Below are 20,080 nucleotides of genomic sequence, written 5' to 3'. Positions count from 1 at the left end.
CGCCCCCTCCAGGTGCACGCACGTAGGCCGGGCCGGGTGCACACCCGACGCCCTAGCAAGGTGCGCGCACCCGGGCAGGGCTCACACTTGGCGAACGGGGCGCACTTCGCGAGGGAGGGTGTGCACCTCGACGGGGGTGGGTGGCCGGGGTGGATTCGCACGTGGGTCGCGGTTTGCTAAGTACACACTGCGACAAGCTCATAACGGGTGCGATCATACCAGCATTAGTGCACCGGATCCCATCAGAACTCCGCAGTTAAGCGCGCTTGGGCCGGAGTAGTACTGGGATGGGTGACCTCCCGGGAAGTCCCGGTGTTGCACCCTTTTTTAGTTTTTCGCCGGGCGTCGCAATGCTATTTGAATAAACCTTTTGCCCGTTTGCGTTCTCGTCGGGGCCGGGCCGGGCCGGGGTGCGCTGCCCGCACTACCGCGCGCGCGGGGGCGACACCGAGCGCGCACCCGAGGCACCCCGAGCACACAGGCCACGGTGCAACCCGGGCGTTGTGCGCGCACCCCGGTGCGCCCGAGGTGCTGCGCGCGCACCCAGGTGAAATCGGTGTGCACCTCGGCCAGTGCGCGCTCGGTCGAGTCGCGCACGTTGGCCAAGGTGCACGGTGATGTTTCTTACTCTAAGGTTCCGCACCAGACGCCCGGGACAGGTGAGCGAAGCTGGGCGGGGCCGGGTGCGCGGCCGGGGCAGGTGCACGCAGCTGGAGAGAGCTTTGGAGCACACTTCGGAGCGCACCAATGATGCGCTCCATTCAAAAGTTTCCTGAAAAGGCAAAAAAAGTTGAGATTATAGAATTTCCCACTTGAGAGATTGTAAAAAAAAAAAATTTAAAATGAAGGAAACGCGGGTGCCAAGGTGTGCGCAGCCCAGCCAAGGTGTGCGCACCAAGGCGCCCACCCTGGCGAAGGTGCACGCAAGGTGCGCACCCGAGGCAAACCGGACAATTAACCCAACTTTCGACTTCGCGCGCACCTTGGAGCGCACTTCGAAGCGCTCCTTGGTGCGCACCAATCTTGGGCACCTCGGAGTGCACCATGGCGCCCACCAAGGTGCGCACCCGGGGCAAACCGAGCTCCGACTTCGTGCGCACCTTGGAGCGCACGAAAGGTGCGCACCATGGCGCCCACCAAGGTGCGCAGCCCAGCCAAGGCGTGCGCATCAAGGTGCGCACCCTGGCGAAGGTGCGCACCCGGGGCAAACCGAGCTCCGACTTCGTGCGCACCTTGGAGCGCACAAAAGGTGCGCAACCCAGCCAAGGTGTGCGCACCCCGGTCAAACCGAGCTCCGAATCGTGCGCACCAGAGGTGCACGCCATCGTGCGCACCTTGGAGCACACTTCGGAGCCCTCCTTGGTGCGCGCCGATGTTGCGCACCTCGGAGCGCACCCGGGGAAAACAATGCAATTAACCCGACTTTCGACTTCGTGGGCACCTCGGAGCGCTCTCGGGTTCGCACCTCGGAGCACACCGAGGTGCGCACCTTTGATGCGCTGCCTTCACCAATTTCCAGAAAAGGCAAGAAAACATTGAGAAGGTGTGCGCACCGAGGTGCCCACCCAGGCGAAGGTGCACGCGAGGTGCGCACCCGGGGCAAACCGGGCTCCGACTTCGTGCACGCCGCACCTTGGAGCACACTTCGGAGCGCTCCTTGGTGCGCACCAGGGCGCGCAACCCAGCCGAGGTGCCCACCCCGGCGAAGGTGCACGCGAGGTGCGCACCCGGGGCAAACCGGGCTCCGACTTCGTGCACGCCATGGTGCCCACCGCGGCGAAGGTGCACGCGAGGTGCGCACCCGGGGCAAACCGGGCTCCGACTTCGTGCACGCCGCACCTTGGAGCACACTTCGGAGCGCTCCTTGGTGCGCACCATGGTGCCCACCAGGGCGCGCAACCCCGCCGAAGGTGCACGCGAGGTGCGCACCCGGGGCAAACCGGGCTCCGACTTCGTGCACGCCGCACCTTGGAGCACACTTCGGAGCGCTCCTTGGTGCGCACCATGGTGCCCACCAGGGCGCGCAACCCCGCCGAAGGTGCACGCGAGGTGCGCACCCGGGGCAAACCGGGCTCCGACTTCGTGCACGCCATGGTGCGCACCGCGGCGAAGGTGCGCACCCGGGGCAAACCGGGCTCCGACTTCGTGCACGCCGCACCTTGGAGCACACTTCGGAGCGCTCCTTGGTGCGCACCAGGGCGCGCAACCCAGCCGAGGTGCCCACCCCGGCGAAGGTGCACGCGAGGTGCGTACCCGGGGCAAACCGGGCTCCGACTTCGTGCACGCCGCACCTTGGAGCACACTTCGGAGCGCTCCTTGGTGCGCACCATGGTGCCCACCAGGCCGCGCAACCCAGCCAAGGTGTGCGCACCAAGGTGCACGCGAGGTGCGCACCCGGGGCAAACCGGGGTCCGACTTCGTGCACGTCGCACCTTGGAGCACACATCGGGGCGCTCCCGGGTTCGCACCGGCGTTGCGCACCGTGGTGGGCACCTCGGAGCACACCAAGGTGGGCAGCGAGGTGCGCACCTTTGATGCGATGCCTTCACTAATTTCCATAAAAGGCAAAAAAAAAACGAGATTTTAAAATTTCCGTTTTGAAAGATAGTGAGAAAAAGGGAATGCTGGTGCCATCTTGAGCCCGCCCTGGTGCGCAGCCCAGCCAAGGTGTGCGCACCAAGGTGCCCACCCTGGCGAAGGTGCGCGCCCGGGCAATTAACCCAACTTCCAACTTCGCGCGCGCCAGGGTGGGAGCGCACCCAACAACCGGGCCTGGGAAGAGCCAATGCGAGAAACCCCACCAAACGCTCTGACAAAAAAAGAGGGGGCGCTCCAGTAACCCCGCTTCGGAGCGCACCCTGGGCAAACCCAGCCAAGGTGCCCACCCCGGCCAAGGTGCAGGCGAGGTGCGCACCCGGGGCAAACCGGGCTCCGACAACGTGCACGCCGCACCTTGGAGCACACTTCGTAGCGCTCCCGGGTGCGCACCTCAGAGCACACCAAGGTGGGCAGCGAGGTGCGCACCTTTGATGCGCTGCCTTCACTAATTTCCAGAAAAGGCAAAAAAAAAAGGAGATTTTAAAATTTCCGTTTTGAAAGATAGTGAAAAAAACGGAACGCGCGTGCCATCTTGAGCCCGCCCTGGTGCGCAGCCCAGGTAAGGTGCCCACCCTGGCAAAGGTGCGCACCCGGGCAATTAACCCTACTTCCGACTTCGTGCGCGCCAGGGTGGCAACCGGGCCTCGGAAGAGCCAATGCGAGAAACCCCACCAAACGCTCCGACAAAAAAAGAGGCGGCGCTCCAATAACCCCGCTTCGGAGCGCAGCCGGGGCAAACCCAGCCAAGGTGCCCACCCCGACGAAGGTGCACGCGAGGTGCGCACCCAGGGCAAACCGGGCTCCGACAACGTGCACGCAGCACCTTGGAGCACACTTCGAAGCACTCCCGGGTGCCCACCGGCGTTGCGCACCGTGGTGGGCAGCGAGGTGCGCACCTTTGATGCGCTGCCTTCACTAATTTCCAGAAAAAGGCAAAAAAAAATGAGATTTTAAAATTTCCATTTTGAAAGATAGTGAAAAAAAAGGAACGCGGGTGCCATCTTGAGCCCGCCCTGGTGCGCAGCCCAGGCAAGGCATGCGCACCAAGGTGCCCACCCGAGGTGCACACCCGGGGCAAACCGGGCTCCGACTTCGTGCAAGCCGCACCTTGGAGCACACTTCGGAGCGCTCCTTGGTGCGCACCATGGTGCCCACCAGGGCGCGCAACCCAGCCAAGGTCTGCACACCAAGGTGCCCACCCCGGCGAAGGTGCACGCGAGGTGCGCACCCGGGGCAAACCGGGCTCCGACTTCGTGCACGCCATGGTGCCCACCGCGGCGAAGGTGCACGCGAGGTGCGCACCCGGGGCAAACCGGGCTCCGACTTCGTGCACGCCGCACCTTGGAGCACACTTCGGAGCGCTCCTTGGTGCGCACCATGGTGCCCACCAGGGCGCGCAACCCAGCCAAGGTGTGCGCACCAAGGTGCACGCGAGGTGCGCACCCGGGGCAAACCGGGGTCCGACTTCGTGCACGCCGCACCTTGGAGCACACATCGGAGCGCTCCCAGGTTCGCACCAGCGTTGCGCACCTTTGATGCGCTGCCTTCACTAATTTCCAGAAAAGGCAAAAAAAAACGAGATTTTAAAATTTCCGTTCTGAAAGATAGTGAAAAAAACGGAACGCGGGTGCCATCTTGAGCCCTTCCTGGTGCGCACCCCAGGCAAGTTGTGCGCACCAAGGTGCCCACCCTGGCGGAGGTGCGCGCCCGGGGCAATCCGGGCTCCGACTTCGTGCACTGCATGGTGCCCACCAAGGCGCACAACCCAGCCAAGGTGCCCACCGCAGCGAAGGTGCACGCGAGGTGCGCACGCGAGGTGCACACCCGGGGCAAACCGGGCTCCGACTTCGTGCACGCCGCACCTTGGAGCACACTTCAGAGCGCTCCTTGGTGCGCACCAGGGCGCGCAACCCAGCCGAGGTGCCCACCCCGGCGAAGGTGCACGCGAGGTGCGCACCCGGGGCAAACCGGGCTCCGACTTCGTGCACGCCATGGTGCCCACCGCGGCGAAGGTGCGCACCCGGGGCAAACCGGGCTCCGACTTCGTGCACGCCGCACCTTGGAGCACACTTCGGAGCGCTCCTTGGTGCGCACCATGGTGCCCACCAGGCCGCGCAACCCAGCCAAGGTGTGCGCACCAAGGTGCACGCGAGGTGCGCACCCGGGGCAAACCGGGGTCCGACTTCGTGCACGCCGCACCTTGGAGCACACATCGGGGCGCTCCCGGGTTCGCACCGGCGTTGCGCATCGTGGTGGGCACCTCGGAGCACACCAAGGTGGGCAGCGAGGTGCGCACCTTTGATGCGATGCCTTCACTAATTTCCATAAAAGGCAAAAAAAAAACGAGATTTTAAAATTTCCGTTTTGAAAGATAGTGAGAAAAAGGGAATGCTGGTGCCATCTTGAGCCCGCCCTGGTGCGCAGCCCAGCCAAGGTTTGCGCACCAAGGTGCCCACCCTGGCGAAGGTGCGCGCCCGGGCAATTAACCCAACTTCCAACTTCGCGCGCGCCAGGGTGGGAGCGCACCCAACAACCGGGCCTGGGAAGAGCCAATGCGAGAAACCCCACCAAACTCTCTGACAAAAAAAGAGGGGGCGCTCCAGTAACCCCGCTTCGGAGCGCACCCTGGGCAAACCCAGCCAAGGTGCCCACCCCGGCCAAGGTGCAGGCGAGGTGCGCACCCGGGGCAAACCGGGCTCCGACAACGTGCACGCCGCACCTTGGAGCACACTTCGTAGCGCTCCCGGGTGCGCACCTCAGAGCACACCAAGGTGGGCAGCGAGGTGCGCACCTTTGATGCGCTGCCTTCACTAATTTCCAGAAAAGGCAAAAAAAAAAGGAGATTTTAAAATTTCCGTTTTGAAAGATAGTGAAAAAAACGGAACGCGCGTGCCATCTTGAGCCCGCCCTGGTGCGCAGCCCAGGTAAGGTGCCACCCTGGCAAAGGTGCGCACCCGGGCAATTAACCCTACTTCCGACTTCGTGCGCGCCAGGGTGGCAACCGGGCCTCGGAAGAGCCAATGCGAGAAACCCCACCAAACGCTCCGACAAAAAAAGAGGCGGCGCTCCAATAACCCCGCTTCGGAGCGCAGCCGGGGCAAACCAAGCCAAGGTGCCCACCCCGACGAAGGTGCACGCGAGGTGCGCACCCGGGGCAAACCGGGCTCCGACAACGTGCACGCAGCACCTTGGAGCACACTTCGAAGCACTCCCGGGTGCCCACCGGCGTTGCGCACCGTGGTGGGCAGCGAGGTGCGCACCTTTGATGCGCTGCCTTCACTAATTTCCAGAAAAAGGCAAAAAAAAATGAGATTTTAAAATTTCCGTTTTGAAAGATAGTGAAAAAAAAGGAACGCGGGTGCCATCTTGAGCCCGCCCTGGTGCGCAGCCCAGGCAAGGCATGCGCACCAAGGTGCCCACCCGAGGTGCACACCCGGGGCAAACCGGGCTCCGACTTCGTGCAGGCCGCACCTTGGAGCACACTTCGGAGCGCTCCTTGGTGCGCACCATGGTGCCCACCAGGGCGCACCCGAGGCAAACCGGGCTCCGACTTCGTGCACGCCGCACCTTGGAGCACACATCGGAGCGCTCCCAGGTTCGCACCAGCGTTGCGCACCTTTGATGCGCTGCCTTCACTAATTTCCAGAAAAGGCAAAAAAAAACGATATTTTAAAATTTCCGTTCTGAAAGATAGTGAAAAAAACGGAACGCGGGTGCCATCTTGAGCCCTTCCTGATGCGCAGCCCAGGCAAGTTGTGCGCACCAAGGTGCCCACCCTGGCGGAGGTGCGCGCCCGGGGCAAACCGGGCTCCGACTTCGTGCACTGCATGGTGCCCACCAAGGCGCGCAACCCAGCCAAGGTGCCCACCGCAGCGAAGGTGCACGCGAGGTGCGCACCCGAGGTGCACACCCGGGGCAAACCGGGCTCCGACTTCGTGCACGCCGCACCTTGGAGCACACTTCAGAGCGCTCCTTGGTACGCACCAGGGCGCGCAACCCAGCCAAGGTGCTCACCCCGGCGAAGGTGCACGCGAGGTGCGCACCCGGGGCAAACCGGGCTCGGACTTCGTGCACGCCGCACCTTGGAGCACACATCGGAGCGCTCCCGGGTTCGCACCAGCATTGCGCACCTTTGATGCGCTGCCTTCACTAATTTCCAGAAAAGGCAAAAAAAAGAAAAAAATGAGATTTTAAAATTTCCGTTTTGAAAGATAGTGAAAAAAACGGAACGCGGGTGCCATCTTGAGCCCGCCCTGGTGTGCAGCCCAGGCAAGTTGTGCGCACCAAGGCACCCACCCTGGCCAAGGTGGGTCACGGGGTGGGTCCTAGGGTGGGTAACGGGGTGGGTACTAAGGTGCGTGCCAAGGTGGGTCATAGGGTGGGTGCCAAGGTGGGCACCAGGGTGGGTGTGCACCAACCCTAGCCAGGGTAGGTCACGGGGTGGTTGTCGGGGTGGGCGTCAAGGAGCCAAGGTGGGTGGCAAGTAGCCAAGTTGCGTGCCAAGGTGGGTGTCGGGGTGGGTGCCAAGGATCCAAGGTGGGTGCCAAGGAACCAAGGTGGGTGTCTGGGTGGGTGCCGAGGTGGGAGCCAGGGTGGGTCCCAAGGTGAGTGCAAAGGTGGGTGCCAGGGTCAAGGTGAGTGCCAATGTGGGTTCCAAGGTGCCAGGGTCAGGGTGAGTGCCAATGTGGGTTCAAAGGTGCTAAGTTGGGTGCGAGGTTGGGTGCGAGGGTGGGTGGGTGCCAAGGTGTGCTAGGTGGAAGCCCGGGTGGGTCGGCATCCCATGGGTGTCGAGTTGGGTGCCTGATGGGTGCTTCTTGTCAAGTTTTAGTCGTCGGGACTCATTTCGAGCCTTAGAGGTCGTTTCTTGTCCGGTTGCCCTGTCTTCGACCTGGGAACCCAATTTTGGTCCTCGGGTCCCATTTTTTTTTGTCTCGCATCCCACTTTTGGCCTGTGGCCTTTTCGGGGTCGATTCTCGTTTTGGGCATCAGAGCATGTTTCTTCTCCTAAAACCCAATATTTGTTTATTAAGTCTCGGAACACATTTTTGTTCTCGTGGACCCATCATGGGTCTTGGAACGCATTTGTGGTCCTTGGGTCCCATTTTGCATCCCGAAACTTGTGTTTTGGTGCTTGATCCCTATTTTGGGTGCCCACCTTGCACCAAGTGCGCACCCGGGGCAAACCGAGCGCCTTGGTGCACCGGGGCAAGATCGAGCGTGCACCCGAGGCGCCCCGAACATGCACCAAGGTGCACTCGGCCCACATGTGAGCGCAGGTCGTTGCGCCCGAGGTGGTGTGTGGGCACCGCGTTGCAGACGGGACACTGCACGCACACGACGCCCCCTCCAGGTGCACGCACGTAGGCCGGGCCGGGTGCACACCCGACGCCCTAGCAAGGTGCGCGCACCCGGGCAGGGCTCACACTTGGCGAACGGGGCGCACTTCGCGAGGGAGGGTGTGCACCTCGACGGGGGTGGGTGGCCGGGGTGGATTCGCACGTGGGTCGCGGTTTGCTAAGTACACACTGCGACAAGCTCATAACGGGTGCGATCATACCAGCGTTAGTGCACCGGATCCCATCAGAACTCCGCAGTTAAGCGCGCTTGGGCCGGAGTAGTACTGGGATGGGTGACCTCCCGGGAAGTCCCGGTGTTGCACCCTTTTTTAGTTTTTCGCCGGGCGTCGCAATGCTATTTGAATAAACCTTTTGCCCGTTTGCGTTCTCGTCGGGGCCGGGCCGGGCCGGGGTGCGCTGCCCGCACTACCGCGCGCGCGGGGGCGACACCGAGCGCGCACCCGAGGCGCCCCGAGCACACAGGCCACGGTGCAACCCGGGCGTTGTGCGCGCACCCCGGTGCGCCCGAGGTGCTGCGCGCGCACCCAGGTGAAATCGGTGTGCACCTCGGCCAGTGCGCGCTCGGTCGAGTCGCGCACGTTGGCCAAGGTGCACGGTGATGTTTCTTACTCTAAGGTTCCGCACCAGACGCCCGGGACAGGTGAGCGAAGCTGGGCGGGGCCGGGTGCGCGGCCGGGGCAGGTGCACGCAGCTGGAGAGAGCTTTGGAGCACACTTCGGAGCGCACCAATGATGCGCTCCATTCAAAAGTTTCCTGAAAAGGCAAAAAAAGTTGAGATTATAGAATTTCCCACTTGAGAGATTGTAAAAAAAAAAAATTTAAAATGAAGGAAACGCGGGTGCCAAGGTGTGCGCAGCCCAGCCAAGGTGTGCGCACCAAGGCGCCCACCCTGGCGAAGGTGCACGCAAGGTGCGCACCCGAGGCAAACCGGACAATTAACCCAACTTTCGACTTCGCGCGCACCTTGGAGCGCACTTCGGAGCGCTCCTTGGTGCGCACCAATCTTGGGCACCTCGGAGTGCACCATGGCGCCCACCAAGGTGCGCACCCGGGGCAAACCGAGCTCCGACTTCGTGCGCACCTTGGAGCGCACGAAAGGTGCGCACCATGGCGCCCACCAAGGTGCGCAGCCCAGCCAAGGCGTGCGCATCAAGGTGCGCACCCTGGCGAAGGTGCGCACCCGGGGCAAACCGAGCTCCGACTTCGTGCGCACCTTGGAGCGCACAAAAGGTGCGCAACCCAGCCAAGGTGTGCGCACCCCGGTCAAACCGAGCTCCGAATCGTGCGCACCAGAGGTGCACGCCATCGTGCGCACCTTGGAGCACACTTCGGAGCCCTCCTTGGTGCGCGCCGATGTTGCGCACCTCGGAGCGCACCCGGGGAAAACAATGCAATTAACCCGACTTTCGACTTCGTGGGCACCTCGGAGCGCTCTCGGGTTCGCACCTCGGAGCACACCGAGGTGCGCACCTTTGATGCGCTGCCTTCACCAATTTCCAGAAAAGGCAAGAAAACATTGAGAAGGTGTGCGCACCGAGGTGCCCACCCTGGCGAAGGTGCACGCGAGGTGCGCACCCGGGGCAAACCGGGCTCCGACTTCGTGCACGCCGCACCTTGGAGCACACTTCGGAGCGCTCCTTGGTGCGCACCAGGGCGCGCAACCCAGCCGAGGTGCCCACCCCGGCGAAGGTGCACGCGAGGTGCGCACCCGGGGCAAACCGGGCTCCGACTTCGTGCACGCCATGGTGCCCACCGCGGCGAAGGTGCACGCGAGGTGCGCACCCGGGGCAAACCGGGCTCCGACTTCGTGCACGCCGCACCTTGGAGCACACTTCGGAGCGCTCCTTGGTGCGCACCATGGTGCCCACCAGGGCGCGCAACCCCGCCGAAGGTGCACGCGAGGTGCGCACCCGGGGCAAACCGGGCTCCGACTTCGTGCACGCCGCACCTTGGAGCACACTTCGGAGCGCTCCTTGGTGCGCACCATGGTGCCCACCAGGGCGCGCAACCCCGCCGAAGGTGCACGCGAGGTGCGCACCCGGGGCAAACCGGGCTCCGACTTCGTGCACGCCATGGTGCGCACCGCGGCGAAGGTGCGCACCCGGGGCAAACCGGGCTCCGACTTCGTGCACGCCGCACCTTGGAGCACACTTCGGAGCGCTCCTTGGTGCGCACCAGGGCGCGCAACCCAGCCGAGGTGCCCACCCCGGCGAAGGTGCACGCGAGGTGCGTACCCGGGGCAAACCGGGCTCCGACTTCGTGCACGCCGCACCTTGGAGCACACTTCGGAGCGCTCCTTGGTGCGCACCATGGTGCCCACCAGGCCGCGCAACCCAGCCAAGGTGTGCGCACCAAGGTGCACGCGAGGTGCGCACCCGGGGCAAACCGGGGTCCGACTTCGTGCACGCCGCACCTTGGAGCACACATCGGGGCGCTCCCGGGTTCGCACCGGCGTTGCGCACCGTGGTGGGCACCTCGGAGCACACCAAGGTGGGCAGCGAGGTGCGCACCTTTGATGCGATGCCTTCACTAATTTCCATAAAAGGCAAAAAAAAAACGAGATTTTAAAATTTCCGTTTTGAAAGATAGTGAGAAAAAGGGAATGCTGGTGCCATCTTGAGCCCGCCCTGGTGCGCAGCCCAGCCAAGGTGTGCGCACCAAGGTGCCCACCCTGGCGAAGGTGCGCGCCCGGGCAATTAACCCAACTTCCAACTTCGCGCGCGCCAGGGTGGGAGCGCACCCAACAACCGGGCCTGGGAAGAGCCAATGCGAGAAACCCCACCAAACGCTCTGACAAAAAAAGAGGGGGCGCTCCAGTAACCCCGCTTCGGAGCGCACCCTGGGCAAACCCAGCCAAGGTGCCCACCCCGGCCAAGGTGCAGGCGAGGTGCGCACCCGGGGCAAACCGGGCTCCGACAACGTGCACGCCGCACCTTGGAGCACACTTCGTAGCGCTCCCGGGTGCGCACCTCAGAGCACACCAAGGTGGGCAGCGAGGTGCGCACCTTTGATGCGCTGCCTTCACTAATTTCCAGAAAAGGCAAAAAAAAAAGGAGATTTTAAAATTTCCGTTTTGAAAGATAGTGAAAAAAACGGAACGCGCGTGCCATCTTGAGCCCGCCCTGGTGCGCAGCCCAGGTAAGGTGCCCACCCTGGCAAAGGTGCGCACCCGGGCAATTAACCCTACTTCCGACTTCGTGCGCGCCAGGGTGGCAACCGGGCCTCGGAAGAGCCAATGCGAGAAACCCCACCAAACGCTCCGACAAAAAAAGAGGCGGCGCTCCAATAACCCCGCTTCGGAGCGCAGCCGGGGCAAACCCAGCCAAGGTGCCCACCCCGACGAAGGTGCACGCGAGGTGCGCACCCGGGGCAAACCGGGCTCCGACAACGTGCACGCAGCACCTTGGAGCACACTTCGAAGCACTCCCGGGTGCCCACCGGCGTTGCGCACCGTGGTGGGCAGCGAGGTGCGCACCTTTGATGCGCTGCCTTCACTAATTTCCAGAAAAAGGCAAAAAAAAATGAGATTTTAAAATTTCCGTTTTGAAAGATAGTGAAAAAAAAGGAACGCGGGTGCCATCTTGAGCCCGCCCTGGTGCGCAGCCCAGGCAAGGCATGCGCACCAAGGTGCCCACCCGAGGTGCACACCCGGGGCAAACCGGGCTCCGACTTCGTGCAGGCCGCACCTTGGAGCACACTTCGGAGCGCTCCTTGGTGCGCACCATGGTGCCCACCAGGGCGCGCAACCCAGCCAAGGTCTGCACACTAAGGTGCCCACCCCGGCGAAGGTGCACGCGAGGTGCGCACCCGGGGCAAACCGGGCTCCGACTTCGTGCACGCCATGGTGCCCACCGCGGCGAAGGTGCACGCGAGGTGCGCACCCGGGGCAAACCGGGCTCCGACTTCGTGCACGCCGCACCTTGGAGCACACTTCGGAGCGCTCCTTGGTGCGCACCATGGTGCCCACCAGGGCGCGCAACCCAGCCAAGGTGTGCGCACCAAGGTGCACGCGAGGTGCGCACCCGGGGCAAACCGGGGTCCGACTTCGTGCACGCCGCACCTTGGAGCACACATCGGAGCGCTCCCAGGTTCGCACCAGCGTTGCGCACCTTTGATGCGCTGCCTTCACTAATTTCCAGAAAAGGCAAAAAAAAACGATATTTTAAAATTTCCGTTCTGAAAGATAGTGAAAAAAACGGAACGCGGGTGCCATCTTGAGCCCTTCCTGGTGCGCAGCCCAGGCAAGTTGTGCGCACCAAGGTGCCCACCCTGGCGGAGGTGCGCGCCCGGGGCAAACCGGGCTCCGACTTCGTGCACTGCATGGTGCCCACCAAGGCGCGCAACCCAGCCAAGGTGCCCACCGCAGCGAAGGTGCACGCGAGGTGCACACCCGGGGCAAACCGGGCTCCGACTTCGTGCACGCCGCACCTTGGAGCACACTTCAGAGCGCTCCTTGGTGCGCACCAGGGCGCGCAACCCAGCCGAGGTGCCCACCCCGGCGAAGGTGCACGCGAGGTGCGCACCCGGGGCAAACCGGGCTCCGACTTCGTGCACGCCATGGTGCCCACCGCGGCGAAGGTGCGCACCCGGGGCAAACCGGGCTCCGACTTCGTGCACGCCGCACCTTGGAGCACACTTCGGAGCGCTCCTTGGTGCGCACCATGGTGCCCACCAGGCCGCGCAACCCAGCCAAGGTGTGCGCACCAAGGTGCACGCGAGGTGCGCACCCGGGGCAAACCGGGGTCCGACTTCGTGCACGCCGCACCTTGGAGCACACATCGGGGCGCTCCCGGGTTCGCACCGGCGTTGCGCACCGTGGTGGGCACCTCGGAGCACACCAAGGTGGGCAGCGAGGTGCGCACCTTTGATGCGATGCCTTCACTAATTTCCATAAAAGGCAAAAAAAAAACGAGATTTTAAAATTTCCGTTTTGAAAGATAGTGAGAAAAAGGGAATGCTGGTGCCATCTTGAGCCCGCCCTGGTGCGCAGCCCAGCCAAGGTTTGCGCACCAAGGTGCCCACCCTGGCGAAGGTGCGCGCCCGGGCAATTAACCCAACTTCCAACTTCGCGCGCGCCAGGGTGGGAGCGCACCCAACAACCGGGCCTGGGAAGAGCCAATGCGAGAAACCCCACCAAACTCTCTGACAAAAAAAGAGGGGGCGCTCCAGTAACCCCGCTTCGGAGCGCACCCTGGGCAAACCCAGCCAAGGTGCCCACCCCGGCCAAGGTGCAGGCGAGGTGCGCACCCGGGGCAAACCGGGCTCCGACAACGTGCACGCCGCACCTTGGAGCACACTTCGTAGCGCTCCCGGGTGCGCACCTCAGAGCACACCAAGGTGGGCAGCGAGGTGCGCACCTTTGATGCGCTGCCTTCACTAATTTCCAGAAAAGGCAAAAAAAAAAGGAGATTTTAAAATTTCCGTTTTGAAAGATAGTGAAAAAAACGGAACGCGCGTGCCATCTTGAGCCCGCCCTGGTGCGCAGCCCAGGTAAGGTGCCACCCTGGCAAAGGTGCGCACCCGGGCAATTAACCCTACTTCCGACTTCGTGCGCGCCAGGGTGGCAACCGGGCCTCGGAAGAGCCAATGCGAGAAACCCCACCAAACGCTCCGACAAAAAAAGAGGCGGCGCTCCAATAACCCCGCTTCGGAGCGCAGCCGGGGCAAACCAAGCCAAGGTGCCCACCCCGACGAAGGTGCACGCGAGGTGCGCACCCGGGGCAAACCGGGCTCCGACAACGTGCACGCAGCACCTTGGAGCACACTTCGAAGCACTCCCGGGTGCCCACCGGCGTTGCGCACCGTGGTGGGCAGCGAGGTGCGCACCTTTGATGCGCTGCCTTCACTAATTTCCAGAAAAAGGCAAAAAAAAATGAGATTTTAAAATTTCCGTTTTGAAAGATAGTGAAAAAAAAGGAACGCGGGTGCCATCTTGAGCCCGCCCTGGTGCGCAGCCCAGGCAAGGCATGCGCACCAAGGTGCCCACCCGAGGTGCACACCCGGGGCAAACCGGGCTCCGACTTCGTGCAGGCCGCACCTTGGAGCACACTTCGGAGCGCTCCTTGGTGCGCACCATGGTGCCCACCAGGGCGCACCCGAGGCAAACCGGGCTCCGACTTCGTGCACGCCGCACCTTGGAGCACACATCGGAGCGCTCCCAGGTTCGCACCAGCGTTGCGCACCTTTGATGCGCTGCCTTCACTAATTTCCAGAAAAGGCAAAAAAAAACGATATTTTAAAATTTCCGTTCTGAAAGATAGTGAAAAAAACGGAACGCGGGTGCCATCTTGAGCCCTTCCTGATGCGCAGCCCAGGCAAGTTGTGCGCACCAAGGTGCCCACCCTGGCGGAGGTGCGCGCCCGGGGCAAACCGGGCTCCGACTTCGTGCACTGCATGGTGCCCACCAAGGCGCGCAACCCAGCCAAGGTGCCCACCGCAGCGAAGGTGCACGCGAGGTGCGCACCCGAGGTGCACACCCGGGGCAAACCGGGCTCCGACTTCGTGCACGCCGCACCTTGGAGCACACTTCAGAGCGCTCCTTGGTACGCACCAGGGCGCGCAACCCAGCCAAGGTGCTCACCCCGGCGAAGGTGCACGCGAGGTGCGCACCCGGGGCAAACCGGGCTCGGACTTCGTGCACGCCGCACCTTGGAGCACACATCGGAGCGCTCCCGGGTTCGCACCAGCATTGCGCACCTTTGATGCGCTGCCTTCACTAATTTCCAGAAAAGGCAAAAAAAAGAAAAAAATGAGATTTTAAAATTTCCGTTTTGAAAGATAGTGAAAAAAACGGAACGCGGGTGCCATCTTGAGCCCGCCCTGGTGTGCAGCCCAGGCAAGTTGTGCGCACCAAGGCACCCACCCTGGCCAAGGTGGGTCACGGGGTGGGTCCTAGGGTGGGTAACGGGGTGGGTACTAAGGTGCGTGCCAAGGTGGGTCATAGGGTGGGTGCCAAGGTGGGCACCAGGGTGGGTGTGCACCAACCCTAGCCAGGGTAGGTCACGGGGTGGTTGTCGGGGTGGGCGTCAAGGAGCCAAGGTGGGTGGCAAGTAGCCAAGTTGCGTGCCAAGGTGGGTGTCGGGGTGGGTGCCAAGGATCCAAGGTGGGTGCCAAGGAACCAAGGTGGGTGTCTGGGTGGGTGCCGAGGTGGGAGCCAGGGTGGGTCCCAAGGTGAGTGCAAAGGTGGGTGCCAGGGTCAAGGTGAGTGCCAATGTGGGTTCCAAGGTGCCAGGGTCAGGGTGAGTGCCAATGTGGGTTCAAAGGTGCTAAGTTGGGTGCGAGGTTGGGTGCGAGGGTGGGTGGGTGCCAAGGTGTGCTAGGTGGAAGCCCGGGTGGGTCGGCATCCCATGGGTGTCGAGTTGGGTGCCTGATGGGTGCTTCTTGTCAAGTTTTAGTCGTCGGGACTCATTTCGAGCCTTAGAGGTCGTTTCTTGTCCGGTTGCCCTGTCTTCGACCTGGGAACCCAATTTTGGTCCTCGGGTCCCATTTTTTTTTGTCTCGCATCCCACTTTTGGCCTGTGGCCTTTTCGGGGTCGATTCTCGTTTTGGGCATCAGAGCATGTTTCTTCTCCTAAAACCCAATATTTGTTTATTAAGTCTCGGAACACATTTTTGTTCTCGTGGACCCATCATGGGTCTTGGAACGCATTTGTGGTCCTTGGGTCCCATTTTGCATCCCGAAACTTGTGTTTTGGTGCTTGATCCCTATTTTGGGTGCCCACCTTGCACCAAGTGCGCACCCGGGGCAAACCGAGCGCCTTGGTGCACCGGGGCAAGATCGAGCGTGCACCCGAGGCGCCCCGAACATGCACCAAGGTGCACTCGGCCCACATGTGAGCGCAGGTCGTTGCGCCCGAGGTGGTGTGTGGGCACCGCGTTGCAGACGGGACACTGCACGCACACGACGCCCCCTCCAGGTGCACGCACGTAGGCCGGGCCGGGTGCACACCCGACGCCCTAGCAAGGTGCGCGCACCCGGGCAGGGCTCACACTTGGCGAACGGGGCGCACTTCGCGAGGGAGGGTGTGCACCTCGACGGGGGTGGGTGGCCGGGGTGGATTCGCACGTGGGTCGCGGTTTGCTAAGTACACACTGCGACAAGCTCATAACGGGTGCGATCATACCAGCGTTAGTGCACCGGATCCCATCAGAACTCCGCAGTTAAGCGCGCTTGGGCCGGAGTAGTACTGGGATGGGTGACCTCCCGGGAAGTCCCGGTGTTGCACCCTTTTTTAGTTTTTCGCCGGGCGTCGCAATGCTATTTGAATAAACCTTTTGCCCGTTTGCGTTCTCGTCGGGGCCGGGCCGGGCCGGGGTGCGCTGCCCGCACTACCGCGCGCGCGGGGGCGACACCGAGCGCGCACCCGAGGCGCCCCGAGCACACAGGCCACGGTGCAACCCGGGCGTTGTGCGCGCACCCCGGTGCGCCCGAGGTGCTGCGCGCGCACCCAGGTGAAATCGGTGTGCACCTCGGCCAGTGCGCGCTCGGTCGAGTCGCGCACGTTGGCCAAGGTGCACGGTGATGTTTCTTACTCTAAGGTTCCGCACCAGACGCCCGGGACAGGTGAGCGAAGCTGGGCGGGGCCGGGTGCGCGGCCGGGGCAGGTGCACGCAGCTGGAGAGAGCTTTGGAGCACACTTCGGAGCGCACCAATGATGCGCTCCATTCAAAAGTTTCCTGAAAAGGCAAAAAAAGTTGAGATTATAGAATTTCCCACTTGAGAGATTGTAAAAAAAAAAAATTTAAAATGAAGGAAACGCGGGTGCCAAGGTGTGCGCAGCCCAGCCCACCCTGGCGAAGGTGCACGCAAGGTGCGCACCCGAGGCAAACCGGACAATTAACCCAACTTTCGACTTCGCGCGCACCTTGGAGCGCACTTCGGAGCGCTCCTTGGTGCGCACCAATCTTGGGCACCTCGGAGTGCACCATGGCGCCCACCAAGGTGCGCACCCGGGGCAAACCGAGCTCCGACTTCGTGCGCACCTTGGAGCGCACGAAAGGTGCGCACCATGGCGCCCACCAAGGTGCGCAGCCCAGCCAAGGCGTGCGCATCAAGGTGCGCACCCTGGCGAAGGTGCGCACCCGGGGCAAACCGAGCTCCGACTTCGTGCGCACCTTGGAGCGCACAAAAGGTGCGCAACCCAGCCAAGGTGTGCGCACCCCGGTCAAACCGAGCTCCGAATCGTGCGCACCAGAGGTGCACGCCATCGTGCGCACCTTGGAGCACACTTCGGAGCCCTCCTTGGTGCGCGCCGATGTTGCGCACCTCGGAGCGCACCCGGGGAAAACAATGCAATTAACCCGACTTTCGACTTCGTGGGCACCTCGGAGCGCTCTCGGGTTCGCACCTCGGAGCACACCGAGGTGCGCACCTTTGATGCGCTGCCTTCACCAATTTCCAGAAAAGGCAAGAAAACATTGAGAAGGTGTGCGCACCGAGGTGCCCACCCTGGCGAAGGTGCACGCGAGGTGCGCACCCGGGGCAAACCGGGCTCCGACTTCGTGCACGCCGCACCTTGGAGCACACTTCGGAGCGCTCCTTGGTGCGCACCAGGGCGCGCAACCCAGCCGAGGTGCCCACCCCGGCGAAGGTGCACGCGAGGTGCGCACCCGGGGCAAACCGGGCTCCGACTTCGTGCACGCCATGGTGCCCACCGCGGCGAAGGTGCACGCGAGGTGCGCACCCGGGGCAAACCGGGCTCCGACTTCGTGCACGCCGCACCTTGGAGCACACTTCGGAGCGCTCCTTGGTGCGCACCATGGTGCCCACCAGGGCGCGCAACCCCGCCGAAGGTGCACGCGAGGTGCGCACCCGGGGCAAACCGGGCTCCGACTTCGTGCACGCCGCACCTTGGAGCACACTTCGGAGCGCTCCTTGGTGCGCACCATGGTGCCCACCAGGGCGCGCAACCCCGCCGAAGGTGCACGCGAGGTGCGCACCCGGGGCAAACCGGGCTCCGACTTCGTGCACGCCATGGTGCGCACCGCGGCGAAGGTGCGCACCCGGGGCAAACCGGGCTCCGACTTCGTGCACGCCGCACCTTGGAGCACACTTCGGAGCGCTCCTTGGTGCGCACCAGGGCGCGCAACCCAGCCGAGGTGCCCACCCCGGCGAAGGTGCACGCGAGGTGCGTACCCGGGGCAAACCGGGCTCCGACTTCGTGCACGCCGCACCTTGGAGCACACTTCGGAGCGCTCCTTGGTGCGCACCATGGTGCCCACCAGGCCGCGCAACCCAGCCAAGGTGTGCGCACCAAGGTGCACGTGAGGTGCGCACCCGGGGCAAACCGGGGTCCGACTTCGTGCACGCCGCACCTTGGAGCACACATCGGGGCGCTCCCGGGTTCGCACCGGCGTTGCGCACCGTGGTGGGCACCTCGGAGCACACCAAGGTGGGCAGCGAGGTGCGCACCTTTGATGCGATGCCTTCACTAATTTCCATAAAAGGCAAAAAAAAAACGAGATTTTAAAATTTCCGTTTTGAAAGATAGTGAGAAAAAGGGAATGCTGGTGCCATCTTGAGCCCGCCCTGGTGCGCAGCCCAGCCAAGGTGTGCGCACCAAGGTGCCCACCCTGGCGAAGGTGCGCGCCCGGGCAATTAACCCAACTTCCAACTTCGCGCGCGCCAGGGTGGGAGCGCACCCAACAACCGGGCCTGGGAAGAGCCAATGCGAGAAACCCCACCAAACGCTCTGACAAAAAAAGAGGGGGCGCTCCAGTAACCCCGCTTCGGAGCGCACCCTGGGCAAACCCAGCCAAGGTGCCCACCCCGGCCAAGGTGCAGGCGAGGTGCGCACCCGGGGCAAACCGGGCTCCGACAACGTGCACGCCGCACCTTGGAGCACACTTCGTAGCGCTCCCGGGTGCGCACCTCAGAGCACACCAAGGTGGGCAGCGAGGTGCGCACCTTTGATGCGCTGCCTTCACTAATTTCCAGAAAAGGCAAAAAAAAAAGGAGATTTTAAAATTTCCGTTTTGAAAGATAGTGAAAAAAACGGAACGCGCGTGCCATCTTGAGCCCGCCCTGGTGCGCAGCCCAGGTAAGGTGCCCACCCTGGCAAAGGTGCGCACCCGGGCAATTAACCCTACTTCCGACTTCGTGCGCGCCAGGGTGGCAACCGGGCCTCGGAAGAGCCAATGCGAGAAACCCCACCAAACGCTCCGACAAAAAAAGAGGCGGCGCTCCAATAACCCCGCTTCGGAGCGCAGCCGGGGCAAACCCAGCCAAGGTGCCCACCCCGACGAAGGTGCACGCGAGGTGCGCACCCGGGGCAAACCGGGCTCCGACAACGTGCACGCAGCACCTTGGAGCACACTTCGAAGCACTCCCGGGTGCCCACCGGCGTTGCGCACCGTGGTGGGCAGCGAGGTGCGCACCTTTGATGCGCTGCCTTCACTAATTTCCAGAAAAAGGCAAAAAAAAATGAGATTTTAAAATTTCCGTTTTGAAAGATAGTGAAAAAAAAGGAACGCGGGTGCCATCTTGAGCCCGCCCTGGTGCGCAGCCCAGGCAAGGCATGCGCACCAAGGTGCCCACCCGAGGTGCACACCCGGGGCAAACCGGGCTCCGACTTCGTGCAGGCCGCACCTTGGAGCACACTTCGGAGCGCTCCTTGGTGCGCACCATGGTGCCCACCAGGGCGCGCAACCCAGCCAAGGTCTGCACACCAAGGTGCCCACCCCGGCGAAGGTGCACGCGAGGTGCGCACCCGGGGCAAACCGGGCTCCGACTTCGTGCACGCCATGGTGCCCACCGCGGCGAAGGTGCACGCGAGGTGCGCACCCGGGGCAAACCGGGCTCCGACTTCGTGCACGCCGCACCTTGGAGCACACTTCGGAGCGCTCCTTGGTGCGCACCATGGTGCCCACCAGGGCGCGCAACCCAGCCAAGGTGTGCGCACCAAGGTGCACGCGAGGTGCGCACCCGGGGCAAACCGGGGTCCGACTTCGTGCACGCCGCACCTTGGAGCACACATCGGAGCGCTCCCAGGTTCGCACCAGCGTTGCGCACCTTTGATGCGCTGCCTTCACTAATTTCCAGAAAAGGCAAAAAAAAACGAGATTTTAAAATTTCCGTTCTGAAAGATAGTGAAAAAAACGGAACGCGGGTGCCATCTTGAGCCCTT

General features: G+C 63.1%; 3 non-coding genes across 3 annotated transcripts; all 3 read left to right on the top strand.

Moving 5' to 3' along the window:
• The first annotated feature begins 205 nt into the window (after window positions 1–205).
• On the top strand, window positions 206–324 carry LOC131865627 (5S ribosomal RNA). The gene has a single exon (XR_009364346.1). It is a non-coding gene; the product is annotated as a 5S ribosomal RNA (ribosomal RNA).
• A 7,817-nt stretch (window positions 325–8,141) lies between these two features.
• On the top strand, window positions 8,142–8,260 carry LOC131865621 (5S ribosomal RNA). The gene has a single exon (XR_009364340.1). It is a non-coding gene; the product is annotated as a 5S ribosomal RNA (ribosomal RNA).
• A 7,804-nt stretch (window positions 8,261–16,064) lies between these two features.
• Window positions 16,065–16,183, top strand: LOC131865620 (5S ribosomal RNA). The gene has a single exon (XR_009364339.1). It is a non-coding gene; the product is annotated as a 5S ribosomal RNA (ribosomal RNA).
• Window positions 16,184–20,080: the final 3,897 nt, after the last annotated feature.

Source organism: Cryptomeria japonica, unplaced genomic scaffold (assembly GCF_030272615.1).
Source record: "Cryptomeria japonica unplaced genomic scaffold, Sugi_1.0 HiC_scaffold_115, whole genome shotgun sequence".
Taxonomy (NCBI): Eukaryota; Viridiplantae; Streptophyta; class Pinopsida; order Cupressales; family Cupressaceae; genus Cryptomeria; species Cryptomeria japonica.
Note: the sequence above shows the minus strand (reverse complement) of the source record. Positions and strands in the feature narration are given on the sequence as shown.